This window comes from Cryptomeria japonica, chromosome 6 (genome assembly GCF_030272615.1).
Source record: "Cryptomeria japonica chromosome 6, Sugi_1.0, whole genome shotgun sequence".
Lineage (NCBI taxonomy): Eukaryota > Viridiplantae > Streptophyta > Pinopsida > Cupressales > Cupressaceae > Cryptomeria > Cryptomeria japonica.
This window is the reverse complement of record NC_081410.1, coordinates 12,934,449-12,945,721: the sequence shown is the minus strand read 5'-3', so window position 1 is coordinate 12,945,721 and position 11,273 is coordinate 12,934,449. Positions and strand designations below refer to the sequence as shown.

At 31.6% G+C, this 11,273-nt stretch overlaps 1 long non-coding RNA gene across 1 annotated transcript; it reads left to right on the top strand.

The window, feature by feature from the left end:
• Positions 1–3,797: 3,797 nt before the first annotated feature.
• Positions 3,798–10,450, top strand: LOC131855897 (uncharacterized). Its single transcript, XR_009358136.1, has 3 exons — positions 3,798–4,107; positions 8,393–8,675; positions 9,570–10,450. It is a non-coding gene; the product is annotated as an uncharacterized LOC131855897 (long non-coding RNA).
• Positions 10,451–11,273: the final 823 nt, after the last annotated feature.

Sequence of the window (11,273 nt, the reverse complement as noted above, 5' to 3'; positions counted from 1 at the left end):
ATCCCCCATCAAGAAACTCTGTGGAACTATGGGTTTTGTGCAAATGGGAATGAGAAAAGGTTGATGTATGGAGATAGGTACAAATAAAGATGAAATGGATAGGAAAAGGTATCAGTCTATCAGGTCATGAACCAAATATAGCACAAGAGTGCAATTTGTCAATATATAATTATATTATGAATTGCCTGAAGTGAATCAAATAACTATTCTTACATGCACTCCAAGCTCTCGAGAATGAATCTACACCTCACATTGTCCAATTATTAGAGCTTCCTTTGGTGAATGCCAATGTATTAACACGTTCCATCAAAATGGAACCCAAAACTAAATGAGAAATTTCACCATTACATACATACATGTACGTATTGTGAAATCAGGGCTTTATACCTACAAATTGTGTTAGCTCAGAAGTTTCTAAAGCCTTTTTGGCAAATCCATTTTGTACATATCCTTCAACAATTGCATTCCATGAGATGTCATGCTTCGCTAAAGATAGCAGGTCGCCACTTAAAAGTTAAAACATAGTCTAGGCAATTAAAATGGTGCCCTTGTAATAAATAAATAAATAAGAGCCCTTTCATGAGAATTAAATTAAAAATGAATTGAAGTTATCAAAGGGCAGCGTTTGAATAGGAAGGTTTGTAACTCATTCAAATATGAAAAGTTGTGACTCCCCCAAAAATAAGATACAGAAGGGTGATAATTTCCTTGACAAGAGGACATCAGTCAATCAATCAATTGGGGAATAAATATTAAGACTGTCTACCAATGAACTACAGCCAAAGAGGGCAAAAATCCTCCAGGGTAAACTAAGAGTTTTAAGGACGAAATCCCTTAAATTCTCTTAAGAATTAAGCACAAAAACCTTTACTTGCCATTGCTGAGTTAGGGACGAAAACCTCTGATCCAGGCAGATCTGAAAGCAATTTCAGAGTAGGCATACAAGAGGAAATCATCACAGTTCAAAGGAGAATTATAGCAGAAAATCAAGATATGATTTATTTTCAGAATTATGTTATAAATTATTGATCTGAATATTATTAAAAAATCATAATTAGCTGATCTATTTTCAGAATTATCATTGACGATTATTGTTTTAGGGCAAAAATTAGAAATGTTCTAGAAAGGGATATTTCATGAGATGACATATTTTGGAGGCATTCTGTCAAACACTTCATGTGCCTTGTCTATCCTTCCAATTTGTAGACAATTAAACTCAGCATCTGACGTGTGTGTGTACACATACATATAAATGGATAGGAATATACATATACATATGTATGTATATATACACATATGTATATATATCCATTTATATGTATGTGTACACACATATGTATATATATCCATTTATATGTATGTGTACACACGTCAGATTCTGTAGTTACAATTGTGTGTGTGTGAATATTGCATTTACTTGAAAGTTTCTAAAGCCTTTTCAACGAATGCACTTTGTGAATATCTTGCAATCATTTCCCTCCATGAGATGACATCTATTTCTGGCATTCAGTCAACCAGTTGATGTGCCTTCTCTATGCTTCAATTTTTGCATACATATCTACCAAGGCAATTGCAACTACAAAATCTGATATTATGTGCATGCATGTGCATATACATACATACATATATAGATAGATAGATATATGTGGGTATACATGCATACATACATATACAGATAGATAGATCTATCTATCTACATAGATAAATATGTATGCATACATACATATATATACACATCCATATACATATATATAAAATACACAAATACAGTGGAATTTAGTTTTACACCTGCCAATTGCATTTGCTTGAAAGTTTCAACAAATCCATTTTGTGCATATCCTGCAATTATTGTGTTCCATGAGTTGACATCTCTTTGAGGCATTCTGTCAAAAAGTTCATGTGCCTTTTCTATGTTGCCATTTTTTGCATACATGTCTACCAGAGAAATTATAACAACAAAATCTCTCTCACACACATATATACAGTGTAATTCGGCGTTACACCTGCCAATCATATTTGCCTGAAAGCTTCCAAAAAGTCTTTTCAACGAGTCGATTTTGTAAATATTCTCTCTCTCTCTCTCTCTCTCTCTCTCTCTCTCACACACACACACACACACACAGAGATGCACACAACAGGCTCTTATGAATGCCCTCCAAGCCCTTGGTAATGGATCTACACCTGACATTGTTCACTTATTTGAGATCATTCAGTAAAGGCCATCATATCAAGACATTCCATCAAAATCGGCCCAAAACTAAATGGGAATTAGCATGGGTATACAAGTTTCACAATTACAAGTATATATATATATATATATATATATATTGTTCACTTATTTGAGATCATTCAGTAAAGGCCATCATATCAAGACATTCCATCAAAATCGGCCCAAAACTAAATGGGAATTAGCATGGGTATACAAGTTTCACAATTACAAGTATATATATATATATATATATATATATATATATATATATATATATATATATATATATATATATATATATATATATATATTCAATAAAGGCCATTGTATTGAGACATTCCATCAAAATCGGCCCAAAACTAAATGGGTATTAGCATGGGTACAAGTTTCACCAGTACAAGTATATGTACATATATTCTTACCTAGATGTGTGTGTGTGTGTGCACACACACACACACACACATATATATATATACATACATACATACATATACATACATATACATACATATACATATAAACATACATACATACATATATATGTGTGTGTGTTTATATATACATACACATTGTAAATGAAAATAAACATTAAAGATATTAGTTTTTTACAATCCATAATAGATATTGTTGTTGTTTCTGGTTTAGATTGTGTGTTTTTTGCATAACGTTTCGGATCACACTGTATGAACCAAAGAAGCAAAAGTTGGCATTGAGTCGCGATTAATCGTGAATAATCGCAAATCGTCAGAAATGCCGATTTTTTCCCAAAGTCAGGCCAAAAAATTGTTGACTATCAGTCAACGACTTTGGCCGATTAATTGCAGGTATAACTCTACATTTAAAAATTGCGAAATATCTGCTCGGCTGAAAAAATGACATAAACCCTAAAAATCACCTGTGAAAATAGACCGATTCTGGGTATAGTTTGCATAGGGTTCGAAATTTTTGTCCTTAAATTTTTTGCCGGACGTTTTGACCTCTGCAAAACCTTAATGACTTTCTGTATCGCTGAAAATTGAAATCTTAAATATTTTTGTTTGCATTCTGAATAAGAGCCTCACCTTGTCTCGCTGTTTCACCTGGGAATTATAAATAAAAAATCGGAAATAACGTTTCTGCAACTGATAAAGCTCGAGAAATACGAGAATAAGCTTTCCGTGGTTTCCTTATTTTTGAAAACTTTATATTATCGAGAACTTCAAATTAAAATCTGAACTCTAAATTAAAACTATGACATCTAATTTGGGGGATTATAAACTTTATATATTTATAAAAAAAATTATAAGCGACAATCCTTACATTCATTTATATTATTATTAGTCCCTGCCTTAAGCAGGGAACTAATGTTTTCATGTCACTTTTCATATATAATTTTGCTAATCAAATCATGGAAAAAATCTGTAATATTAAAGTTTAAAACATGATTCTTTTGATATTATTATTTTTTAGATTTTTTTAAAAAATGAATTTGAAATACAATTGGCTGATAGAATTTTGCTGGTGGTTTAAATGATTTTTAATAAAGAAAATATAGAAATTTAACTTTGTAATGTTTTTGGCTAACTTCAACTAAATGAGGCATTTATTATGGAGAGTTGGCATCTGTCGTCACTGACTCATGGTGATTGCAAGGCAGGAGATTTAAAATAAATGAATTGATGCAGATTTAATTATAATCAGTACTTACTTCTGGAATGCTGTACAGATTTCATTAATTTTTAGGTTTAAAGAAACTTATTTTCATTGTGTACACTACTATTTTACTATTTTTGTGCTGCACAGAGAAGATGAATTTAATCTTGATTGGAAGCATTAATCAGTAACAAAGGAATTTCATCTTGACTGGAAGCATTAATCAGTAACAGAGGCCAGAGTATTTTCAGCGGGCTGACATTTAGGTATTATTTGCTTCCCAAATTCCTAGATTTTTTTGGCGGTTCTGAAACTGCATTTAGGTAGGTATGATTTACTTTCCAAATTGCAGGAATATTTTTTTGTTAGTTTTTGAAATTTCATCTAGGGTTTGCAACTTTCTATCGCTTTCCTATTAGAGTTGAAAATGACTGAAATCTGGATAAACATAACCACAGAGGTTGCGCTCAATGGAAACAATCTCTGATTCAGTGCATTTCAGAGTCATTTAATTAAATTCCCAAAATTCTAAAGTTCTGTCCCTTATTACCTTCCCTTTGTTTCAAGTTTCACTTCATCTCTCTCCTGAGTGAGAAAGATTTCTTAGTCCCAGTAAGACCTGACCGGCTTCAGCTCAGCTCATCAGCATAAGTATAATATGACAGGCCACCAAAGGTCAGGCTAATCTTGCGGGTTCTCGGTTTACCCCCATAAGGACCACCCGCAACTCCATGATTAGATTCACACTATATATTTTGTTGTACATGATCCATATTACAATGTCGGAGTATACCATCACTCACTAGCTCAAACAATGTCAGACTCGTCAAAACCCATTACTTTGTATGGCTCTCGGAATTCGTAACCAACAAAGCCACATGGCCACATAAGTGACCACCATTGAAGCTTCCAAATAAATAAAGAACCCTGTCCTGCCAGATACATGTTCCCAACCAACAAAACCACATGCCAACATACATGCCTATCATGGAAGCTTCCAGATAAACTCTACAAATAAGCTTCAAATGTCAGCTTGTAGCTATATTGTAAAGACCACAGACCATAAAGCTCAGATAATAGAGATCCCCTCTTCATTGAAAGTACCAGTCACTCACAGAGGTCAGAGTATTTTCACTGGCAATGAATCCTATAATAAAAAATAAGTAATAATTCTGCAGCAGTCACCTGGGTAGAAAAATAAGTAATAATTCTGCACGCAGTCAGCTGGACAAAACAACGATAGAGAGTAAGTGTTTGTGAATTGTTCCTATGTTAGGTTCTCTACTTTTCTCTTTGACTTGGTTTTACAATAAAACTACATTTTATTAATAGAAAGGTAAAGCCACCACAAACCCTATTTGCTAAATCTTTATTGAGTACAAGATTTAATTCATTTTAGGGTTTAAAAAAATCCAATTTTAATTGTTGTGCCCTCTACCATTCTCTTGCTGAACAGAAAACAGGGATCTCGTTTTGATTGAAAGAAACCGTTGGTCACTAATAGAGATCAGAGACAACAGTAGCAAGTTTAACTTTTTGTAAATTGTTCCTATCTTAGCTTCTGTGCATTCCTCTAAGTTCTTTGGCATGGCTTTACAATAAAACTACATTTTATTAATAGAAAAGTAAAGCCAACACAAACCCTATTTGCAAAATCTCTATCATTGCAAATCCCAACTGTAAATGGTCATTAAGTTGAGACACCAACTATACATTAGAGGAGGGTTACAATGGCTGATTATGTCTATAGTCTATGACTCTATAGATATAGAAAAATTGGCTTTCAATTTCTGTCAACTGTTTGGAGAACTCTGGCTACAATATAATACATGTTCTTGGAAACTTAAACTTTGTAGTGTATGGCATGATCTCAACGATGCTATGCTGTTAATTTTTGTATGGTTAGTATAGGTCCATATGAGGTACCTTTAAAATAAGAAAGCATTGAAAAGTATAACTTTTATGAACGCTTGACTAGACTAGTGGGACAAACCCTTGTGCTTGACGAACTGTTCAATAATGCACACTACTCTTGAAGCGTTTCAATTTGCTACTTACTAAGGGCTGCAAGTTTGGAGCAGATTTTGCATGACAGTGAACTAACAGCTTTAAATTTTGGTACCCGACACACTGTGCATATTCTGCACACACAATCTCCCTGAAGACTAATCTACATATGCTCAATTATTGGAAATCTGTAATCTGAAGTATGTGCTTTCACATGGCAAAAAGTGAAAGAGCGAAAGAGCAACTCATTGAATATGATTTTCTTTGTATGGTGGATATAGCGGCTAATCGGGTCGCAACCCGCAATGCTCATTGTACAAAATGGGGAAGCATACAAAAGAAAAAGAAAAAAAGTCTCCAATAATTACAGACTTGTGTAAATGGGTAAACAAGTACACTTATTAATCACCTTCTAGCAATTTGAATTTGAAAGCATGTAGGTTTCTGTAAATTGTTTGACCACTTGAAACAGTGATAGATCATCTCATTGAATAAGATTATTGTATTGAACGCTGGCAACAACAGCTAACCTGACTGCAGCCCACAATGCTCATTTTTAGTAATCAATTCCCTTAAAGGTATACTGTGGTTGGAAAGCTTTACCTGTAGTTATATTAAAATGGAGTTGAAAATAATTATGCTTTATTTCATTGGTTAAACAACTGATTTGACCCCTTGACCCATCTAGATCAATTGTACGCATGTTTTATTCTTCTTATATGTCACTCTACTACTGCTATCACTACCCTCTTGCATTACCATTTATTGAACATATGTTGATAAGCATTTTAAAAAAGACTTAGCTTATATTCTATGCAATGTCATTCTTGCAAAGATAATAATCTTAAGTCTGATCTTTTTACTCTCACCATGAATCCCTATATCCAATTTCTTGAGACAATTAACAAATTTATACTGGCTAGACCAAAAATATTATATCTCATTTTCTGAAAACTTTTTGTATCCTTCTCACCCTCTGCATTGGGTATCCTGTACTGATTGCATTCCACAATTTGTAACTTCTCCTAAATACAGTTAGTCACTCTGTTTCCTACATTGCTATCAAATGATATAACATTTCATTTTTGTAGGAGTCTTCTAGGACAATCTGCATAATATTTAAGTTCACTGGCTTAAGAAAGATGTTGGTAAACTTCAATCTATTCATATTTTACCAGAAGTGTCACAAGAAACAATAAACTTTCAAAAGTCACTCAAAAACAAAAATATTTTATTTGCTTTCAGGTATTTGTACCTTAGGAAGTGTTTATTATGGCATTAATATTCATTTGGTTTTGTGGATAGAACTTACATTGATGCACAAATGCAATCAATTCCATGTGCTTTTCGATGATATCTCTTAGGCATTGGTATGCATGTCTTACAATAAGAATGCCATCAAAAGAGTTTGTTGCATGCTTTTCTAATAAAACTGTTTGATATGATGAATTTAAAAATTATGTTTAATGTTGCATATGATTGTGTATCTGGTGGCTAGTCAGTGGCTTCCTAGAGGATCATCAAAATCTCTTTCTCAATTATGCAACTGTACTTTTGAATTTTCTCTTTACAACCTCTCTGTTTACTTTGTACAACATCTTTGTTTCATTGAAATTTACTAGATTGCTTGCTGAAGTTGAATTAATGATCCACAATAGCACTTAAATCTAGAGTTGAAAGATGAACCAAATGCTTATTAACTCATCAATTTTTTAGTGCTTACAAATGGATTAACTTGTATTAGAAGTCTTAACAACATTATTAGTTTTCACTAAGGAGTTTCAATGATAAAAGTTCAAGAGGAAAGTAAAAATCTCATTATGAAGGTTACAAATTAGGCTTATTCTCGTATGTTTATGAACTATAGAATGGTTACCGTCCATTAGTCATAGGCTTTGTAGATTATGGCTTGACATTTTGTTACAATTGAAAAAACCTTATTGTGAAAAAAATGATTCATATCATATATATATATCCCTCACCCTTACTTAGATAAAGCTTACCAAGACACAATATATCAAAATATAGTACAATAACAATCTAGATAGTCTTGCAGGAAAGAGAAACACTTTTCCATACAAAGCATGCATTTTTTCCCCAAGAACCAGCTAAATTAGCAAAAACTAGCTCCATGAAGACAAAACCATACAGTATGAGAGAAATATTCAAGATACCCATGGGCTTTCAACCCGTACCCTAACAATTCATTCCTAAGTTGCACTGCATTCCTCCTTATTTGACATAATTATTATGGAAAATAAACATCATTATATCCATTAGGGTTTGAAATTGCCATTTTATAGTAATTTTGAAAACTGGTTCTTGGAAGGTTACAACCAGTTATTATTGTTCTAGCAAATATCAGTTGTCAATTGTTTCTGAAATTATATTATAGGACTGGGGGTTTTAAGAAAAAAATTGATTAAAAAAAATCAACAATGAATGAAGAGCAAAAATCTAAAGACATAATGCCAGCTGCAGTGCTGCAGTTTTAATTTTCGTGACATTGATAAAACTCGCCTACTATACATTTCTTGGATCAAGAATTTTTCCGTGTTCCAGTTTGCCAGAGAATTTGCTCAAGGTTTTCAAGCTATTTCCCTGATTTGTTCTTCAGCTGCTGCAAAGACTTGAAATTGGTCAACAGTAAAATCTTTTTTTTTTCAAATTTTCTTAAAAAGGGCTTTTAATTTGCTTTAGTTTCATGTTATTTTTTTTCAATATTTTCTGAACTACTGATTTTTGGATTAGGTTCTCTCAAGCCATTGAATGCAAAGGTACAGAAAGATCTGAAGTAGGAGAAAATATCAGAAGCAAAAGTAATTAGGTATGTTTTAACTGTTTTATGTTGTGTTTCCTGCACAGCATTCTGATTCTATCATTTTACTTTCAGCAATATCTAAGTCAAGCTATTTGAAAAACAGTAAGATGCATCAAAATTTTAACTAAACCATTATATCCATCAAATCCTTGTTAGGCAACCTTTGCATTTAACTGTAGAGAAGTTCATTGATGAGCAGGGAAAGGACTCTGATTTTGTAAACAAATTACTTGATAATAGTATCATGGTGTTCAAAATCGTTGAGACTCGAGCATTTCATAATGTATATGAATTTTAATGCATAGACAAATTAAATGGTCAAAGCTATAAACATTTCAAATTGAAACAGAAGTGTAGCAATTTGCCTTTTATTTTCTAATATACAATGCAGTTTTTACTCTTAAACAATTATAGAGATATGCTTTTCAGCAAGTCATAAAATAGGGATATCAAAATTGCTATGTCAAATATATTTGATTTTCAGACCCGAACTTCAACAGGACAAAATTTATGTTTATGAAATTAAACATTGCTTCAAACTCCATAAGTATGAGAATATCATTTTAAGCTCTTCAACAATTCCTGATATTTCGAACTGATTTCTGAAACTCGTCAACAACTTACCTTTTATACAGAGATCATAATCTAAAATTTTACAAATAAATAGAAGATTATAAAACTATATATAAACATGAATTAGAATACAAATGAATATTTATCACTTATACTTCTGCTATTTTACCAAGACAAATTTTCTGCAAATGATATTTTTCATGCTTTAGCTATAAATCCATTATTTCTTACTGATGAATTCATACTTCTCAATGTCTAATTTTGCTGGAATTTGAATATAAAAACCGACAACAATCAACTCATACTTGTCAATGTCTAATTTTGCAGAAATTTGAATATAGAAGCCGACAACAATCAACAACTCAATGCTGCAACAATTGAATAGATTACAATCCCATTTGCATACATATAGTGTTTTAGTTTTTGTAAACATTAAACTTTTCCAGCTGAACTGCTACACTTGAAAATTTGTTTCAAATACAAAAATATTTCACATAATAATTTCGATACCTCTTTCATGACTGTTGCATGTTTCAATTGCTGAGTCTAGAAGAGTGGGAAATAGTTCACTGATATTGCTAAAAAATTTAGCCAATTTACTGTCTTTAATGATATTTTAACCTTCAATGACTTAATTTCTGCAATGTAGTCTAACTTAGAATGATCTTATGTTTCTTTTTCTGTTTGCTCATCTGGAGTGTATGATTTCTACAGTTCGTTGCTCTCTGTCAAATGGGTATTATTTATCTTCAACCGAGCTAAGATATAATTGTATCTAGATGAATTGTGTGCACTATTTTTTAAAAGTTAGATGCAATATATTCGCTCTAGTTTTTTACTTTTTTTTCACATTCTGAATTTTTAAAAGTCCCTTATATCAGTATAATGCTTATGAGGATCAAATAAACCCAATTCTCTACTATTTGGTTTCAAAATGTGGCATAAAGGATGTGTGATAGAGCTAACTGGTTAAATTTACGTATTATGATAGGAGTACAAATTGACAAACCTTGTGAAACTTTAACTAATTGAAATCTATAAAAGAAATCTATCATGGTTCATATTTCCTGCATATTGGTACTCAGTATGAACTTTTGTTACCAAGTTGATGTATTTTCAAGGAAGCAATGAGACTGAAAAGAGTATATATATAGTTTGATATCAGATCCACTGGACTTATGGGGCTTGGGTGCATTGTAGATATAATTCCACACCATTCTCAAAGTTTCTGCTTCCGACTGATATTTAAACTTCTTATAATATTTAAAAAGGTTGTTCGAGTCATCTTCAATTATTTATTTATTTTGTTAAGGATTGCATATCCTCTGGTATCTAACAAATCCTCCGTGAGTGCTAGGTTTGATGTAAAATGTCTTTCATTTAAAGTGAACCCATTCGGGTGATGCATATGACTTTATTAAACAATTGTATTTCTTTGCTCTATTATGTGTTTTGTCACATGCCTTTTGCATTTAAATTATTGACACGATGCTTTTTCATAAGCAACTGAGTTTAGAATTCAGTTCTTCCACCAGGAAAGCCTACATAAAGCAGAGAATGAAAAATATAACAAAGGTTACAATATTTCACAATATTTTTCCAAATTATTGAGACAGGGATATGTAGAAAGTTAAACCATCTGCTTGTGCCAATACAGTCAAGCTGTATTGGCAAAGAACTATAGTTTACAAGTTTTTAGCTAATGGCAGGGACTCATGCTGCCTCACAGCTCTTGTTTACTATATGTTTAATATATAATTAAAAATAGTTTAATAATTAACATTATAAAATAATTTGTAAATTAAAATTATTATATATTATATTAGTGTCATTTATTAAACTATATAAAATAATCATATAATTTAATAAAACTGTAAATTAGAAATATAAATAATTTAAAAATTAAAAATTAAAAATTCGTATCTTTATAGACCATTAATAAATGTAAATATAATAATATTTATTTTTAATTTATAATGTATATTATTTAATTTTTAATATATAATTAATAAATATAAAATAATTTGTAAA